We start from the raw sequence: 6,709 nt of genomic DNA, 5'->3' as shown, positions 1-6,709 counted from the left end.
ATATGGAAAAGAACAAGGCAAACAATATTCATACCTTAGAATTCACCTCTTGATTATGCAATCCTGTTTGCACAAATAATAGGTGCCGTTCGAAGCTCTCGAGATGACAAACCTGTTTGCACAAATAATAGGTGCCGTTCGAAGCTCTCGAGATGACAAACGCAGTTATCAGATTACTTTGGAATTTCTACGGTTGAATCAAAAGTAATTTAAAGGTCAAATTTGGCTAGGGTTTGTTCTTTCTCAATGATTGATGATGAAAATGAGTTTTTAAACTCATATACATGTATATATACACATATTACCGTCCATATTATAATAGGAAATGACCAAAATGCCTTTAAAATTTAAATAATGCCAAATCTGTCCTTTGGTGGACTGTTTTGATAAGCTAAAGTAGATAGACCATAACTCATTGCTCCGATATTGGATTTAGGTGAAATTGGTATCGTTGGAAAGATAATTCAAAGGGCTTTCATTTAATATAAAGTATTCCACCCAGTTCGTCCTATACAAGGAGTTATGGGCGTTTGAAGTTGATCCTAAAAATTTATTTTGAGAGGCTGAAGTAAAACGAGTATAAATCCTTACTCAGACGTTGGATTTGCATGAAACCAATTGCATTGGAAATAAGACTCAAATATATTTCTTTTCATAGGTCACAGATCTCCCAGTTTATTATATTAAGGGAGTTATGATCATTCGAAGTTGACCCAAAAAATTGGCTGGCCTCAGTAGTTTGTGTGCAGGAAATTTTCCTGCACATTTACTATTCCCAAATATCCCGTCCATCATTTTATAGTTTTGAAGGTGCTCAATTATATTCGAAACCTATCCTTTTTTGGAAATCTTTATATCGTTGAAAAGCTTATTCAATAACCTTCGCATGAAACCATCGACGGGCAAATTTCGGTATAAATAAAATAAAAAAAATTAATTCCATATAAATAAGACCAATACACTTACTTGAATACGCCAATACACGTACTTGAATACGGGGTGTTACATCCTTCCCCCTTTTAGGAAATTCGTCCTCGAATGTTAGCATAGTTATTCAACCAAAACAAGTTCAAGTACATCATTAACATTCACATCATCACATAAATACTATGCATATATAAAAAAAAACTTACTTGTTAATGTTCTAACTCCGTTTCTTGAACTCCTCTTCATCTTTGAACAAATGAGGGTACTTAGATTTCATTGCTTCCTCATCTTCCCATGTAATCTCTTCCCTTTGACGATTTCTCCAATATACTTTCATCGATGCTATCTCTTTATTTCTCATCTTCTTAACTTGGCGATCTAGAATAGCAATAGGCACTTCCTCATAGGTAAGATCTTCCGCAATTTGTACATCCTCAATAGAAGTGATATTTGATGGATCTCCGATGCACTTTTGAAGCATTGACACATGAAATACTAGATGTACTAATGAGAGCTCTTGGGGTAGCTCTAATTTATATGCAACTTGTCCAAACCTTTGAGTGATCTTATACGGGCCTATATAACGTGGACTCAACTTCTCTTTCTTGCCAAATCTCATTACCCCTTTTATTGGTGATACCTTCAAAAATACCCAATCACCAATAGAAAACTCTAGCCCTCTCCTTCTACTATCCGCATATGACTTGTGTTGACTTTGGGCTGTTTTCAGTTGTTGCTGAATTACCTCTATGGCTTGATAAACAAGATCCGGTCCGAACAAAAGAGTTTCACCCACTTCGAACCATCCTATTGGTGATCTACACTTCATTCCATATAAAGCTTCATATGGTGCCATTTTGATACTTGAATGATAGCTATTATTGTAGGTAAACTCAATAAGAGGTAAATGATCATCCCAGTTGCCCTTAAAATCTATTACACAAGCTCGTAGCATATCTTCAAGTGTTTGGATGGTACGTTCTGCTTGTCCATCTATTTGAGGGTGAAAAGTTGTACTCAACTTCATTTGTGTTCCCAAACACCTCTGAAAAGACATCCAAAAGTTTGCGGTAAATTGGGTTCCCCGATCTGATATAATAGAGATTGGCACTCCATGTAATCGGACTATCTCTTTAATGTACAGCTTCGCATACTCTTCAACTGTGTAAGTGGTCCTAACTGGTAGGAAATGTGCGGATTTGGTAAGCCTATCAACAATCACCCATATAGAATCAAACTTCCGGGATATACGAGGTAAACCAATAACGAAATCCATGTTGATCATGTCCCACTTCCAGCTTGGAAGATCAATGCATTGCATATAACCTCCGGGTTTTTGGTGCTCAACTTTAACTCTTTGACAATTTGAACATTCAGCTACAAATTCTGCAATGATCTTCTTCATGTCATTCCACCAATACATATCTTTCAAATCTTGATACATTTTTGTTGATCCTGGATGAATGAAATATCTTGAACAATGTGCCTCTGTCATAATCTTCTTTCTTAGCACGTCTATATCCGGCACGCACAATCAGTTTTGGCACTGAAGTACTCCTTCTCGCGTAAGCTCAAATGCCTTGGTCGCACCACTCTGAACGTTCTACTTAAGCTGTAATAAAATAGGATCTATATATTGCTTCTCTTTCACTTCAGCTACTAATGAAGATTCCGCAGCATTATGTATGATAAGCTCTTTATCCGGAGTTTCAAGAAGGCGAACTCCCAAACTACCTAACTGGTGAAGATCTTTAATCATCCCTTACCTTTCTATAGGCTCCATCATAGCCTTACAACTTAACGCATCAGCTACCACATTTGCTTTTCCTGGATGGTACAAGATATCAACATCATAGTCCTTTAATAGTTCAAGCCATCTCCGCTGCCTTAAATTTAGATCCTTCTGATTAAAAATATATTGCAAGATCTTATGGTCAGTATATATATCAACATGAACCCCATATAAGTAGTGGCGCTATATCTTTAAAGAAAAAATAACTGCTGCCAGCTCAAAATCGTGTGTAGGATAATTTTTCTCATGTGGCCGCAATTGTCTAGAAGCATATGCTATTACCTTACCATGCTGTATCAATACACATCCTAAACCAATTCTGGAAGAATCACAATACACTATATACCCTTTGGTGCCTTCTGGAAGTACCAACACGGGTGTAGAAATCAACTTGTTCTTTAAATCTTGGAAACTCTTCTCACAGGCATCATTCCATTGGAATTTGGATGATTTATGGGTTAGCTTGGTTAAGGGTGCTGAAATGGAAGAAAAGCCTTTAACAAACCTTCTATAATAGCCGGCCAACCCGAGAAAACTACGAATCTCCGTAGGCGTTGTGGGCCTTGGCCAGTTCTTCACAGCTTCTATTTTTTGAGCATCAACCTTTATCCCTTCACTAGATACAATATGACCCAAAAATGCCACCGAATTTAACCAAAACTCACATTTAGAGAACTTTGGATAAAGCTTATAATCACGAAGAGTCTGCAATGCCTGTCGTAAGTGATTGGCATGGTCCTCTTCTGATCTAGAATAAACTAGAATATCATCTATAAAAACTATCACAAATGCATCCAGGAATGGCTTAAACGCCCTATTCATCAAATCCATAAAAGTTGCGGGTGCATTTGTTAGCCCAAATGATATAAATAGAAACTCATAATGACCATACCGTGTTCGAAAAGCTGTCTTGGGTATATCCTTCTCTTTGACCTTCACTTGGTGGTAACCTGACCTCAAATCAATCTTAGAAAAGCACTTGGCACCCTGTAACTGATAAAATAAATCATCAATTCTTGGGAGAGGACATTTATTCTTAATAGTCACCTTATTCAATTGCCGATAATCAATACACATCCTCAGCGAGCCATCCTTTTTGCGTACAAATAACACTGGTGCTCCCCAGGGGGACATACTAGGCTTTATGAATCCCTTCTCTAGCAAATCTTTCAATTGCTCTTTCAATTATCGTAATTCTGATGGGGCCATTCTATATGGAGGAATGGAGATTGGTTGGGTGCCTGGTATTACATCAATACCAAACTCTACTTCTCGTTCAGGAGGCAAACCTGGAAGATCTTCAGGAAATACATCAGAAAATTCATTTACCACTGGAACAGCGTGAAGAGTTGGTGGCTCCGCTTCTGTATCCCTTACTCTAACTAAATGATATATGTATCCCTTGGAAATCATTCTTCTTGCCTTAAAATAAGAAATAAATCTACCTCTTGGCGCACTAATTTCACCTTTCCATTCAAGGACTGATTTATTTGGAAAATGAAAATATACCTTTTTCGTGCAGCAATCAATTGTGGTATAACAAGACGCCAACCAGTCCATACCCATTATAACATCAAAATCTACCATTTCTAACTCCACAAGATCAACCATCGTATCACGACCACAAACAGTTACTATGCAGTTTTGGTAAACCCTTCTAACTATAATAGATTCCCCAACCAGTGTGGACACTTCAAATGGATTAACTAACAGTTCGGGTATTCTTTCGAACTTTCCAGCAACCAATTGAGTAACATAAGATAATGTAGAACCGGGATCAATTAAGGTATATAAATCGAATGAAAAGATAGACAACGTACCAAAAACCACATCTGGGGAAGCCTCTAAATTCTGTCGATCCGCTAGAGCATACATACAATTTTGAGCCCCGCTAGAACTCGTGGCTCCTCTATCACCTCTAACACGACCCATTGGTTGTGCACCCCTTCCTGAATAAGGCATCGATGATGATGATGCAACAAATGACCCCGTAGGTCGTGTCATACTCCCTATGCCCCTTCGTGGGTATTTTCTAATCATATGCCCCGACATACCGCACCAAAAGCAAACATTGGTCCCCAGCCGACATGCGCCCAAATGATACCTTCCACATTTATTGCATGGCTCTCGAGGAGGTCTCGATTGGCTCATATTCCCTTGCCCTTGGTACCCCACTGTCCGCGAACTCTGACTCTCACTTCTGTGCCCAAATTAATTTCCTCTGGACCCTTGGAACTGTGGTGAGGCACTAACTGTAGAATAAGAAGATAATGGCCTAGGTGGTCTAGCAGAAAACTGTGGTCTGAACCCTCCTTGGGATGCCATGAACTGCCCTGTAGATCTAGCCCTCTTAGAATATCCTCTTTCTAATTCCTGTGTTTTTCTCCTCTGCCTCTGATCTTCCATTTTCTGTGCAAAAGGTTGGATCCTCGCTATGTCCATATCTTTGTTCAAAGCGGCAATAGTACAATCTCTAACCAGATATGGATCTAGCCTATCCACATATTGATGAACTCTGTCATCCATAGTAGCTACAACATTAGGAGCATATCTCGACAAGGAATTAAATCGGAGACTGTACTCCCTCACGCTCATATTTCCCTAACGAAGATTTAAAAACTGATCTGCACCGGCCTAATGAATCTCGAATGGAAGATAATGATCAAGAAATGCCTCTTTGAACTCTTTCCAAGTAGCTGGGGGTGCATCAATACCCCTAGATCGTTTCCAGTCCTCGTACCAATATATAGCCTCCCCTTTAAATCTATACGCCGCTAACTCCACTGTCTCTCTACCCGTTACATGCATAACATCTAACGCCCTTTGAATTTGATCAATAAAGTCCTGTGGGTCCTCGTTAAGATCTGATCCAGTAAAAGTGGGAGGATCCATCTTAAGAAAATCCTGTGTTTGAAGGCTAGCCTCCCTATCTGTACCACTAGGACTCGTGGTAGGAATGGCTTGCCCAGCAACTATACGAGTCAAAAGTTGCACTGTATTTCTAAGATCTTGATCAACAACATTAATAGGTGGGTCTGGGGATATAGTTCTCCTCCCCCTTATTTCTTTCAGAGTCGAAGAAGTTTCTGATGCATGCTCAGCTAGAGCTTCACTTTGATTAGCTGGTATAGTGGGTGACTTACTAGTCCCCTCTCCGGCAGCCATATCTACTTGCTTACCGGTATTCTTGCTTCTGGTAACCGGCACCATTACTATAATAAGAGAAACAAACGGATTTAATGGTCAACTATGACTTCATATACAATATAGGCTCTATCGTACGATCTAAGACATAAAGAAAAGAAACAATTCCTAAATATCCATAGCCTCCTGTTTATAGATGCGGTACACGACACACTGATAAACAAGACTCTACGTAGACACGGCTTTATAGACTCACTAGGACGAACTTCTCCGATACCACTTTTGTCACGCCTCAAATCCTATTGGGGCGGACTGGCACCTGTAACCGAGGAGGTCCGGGAGAACCAGCTCATAACCTTATACTTACCATGCATACCTCTATCACAACTCGAAATTCGGACAGCATCAAGTCGCATATAAAAGGAAATAATCACCTGTATAAGCTCGAGCACACATATATATGTATATACAATACTTGTCCGTTGGAGCCATCATGTCTATTAACAAAACACCACCTTGCCTGTACATTAGGTCTACAAAGCCTCTAGACAATACACAGAGTTTAACTAAGGTCGGGACACACCCCGCCATATAACTAACTTCTATACAATACCAAAAGTAATTGGATATGACACGGAAAGCCCCGAAGCAAACTAGAGCTCACCAAAAGCAGCTGGATATCCTGGCTCCTGCTTGTACGGTGTATGAGCTGAGGTACTTATGCCCCTGGGATACCACCCATAAATACATAAATAGGGATCGACCCATGATAGGCTTATGCCCCTGGGATACCACCCGATAAGAGAGAACTTCCATCACTTAGTTCAATTAATCTTTGAGATTGTT

This window comes from Capsicum annuum, chromosome 3 (genome assembly GCF_002878395.1).
Source record: "Capsicum annuum cultivar UCD-10X-F1 chromosome 3, UCD10Xv1.1, whole genome shotgun sequence".
Taxonomy (NCBI): Eukaryota; Viridiplantae; Streptophyta; class Magnoliopsida; order Solanales; family Solanaceae; genus Capsicum; species Capsicum annuum.
Note: the sequence above shows the minus strand (reverse complement) of the source record.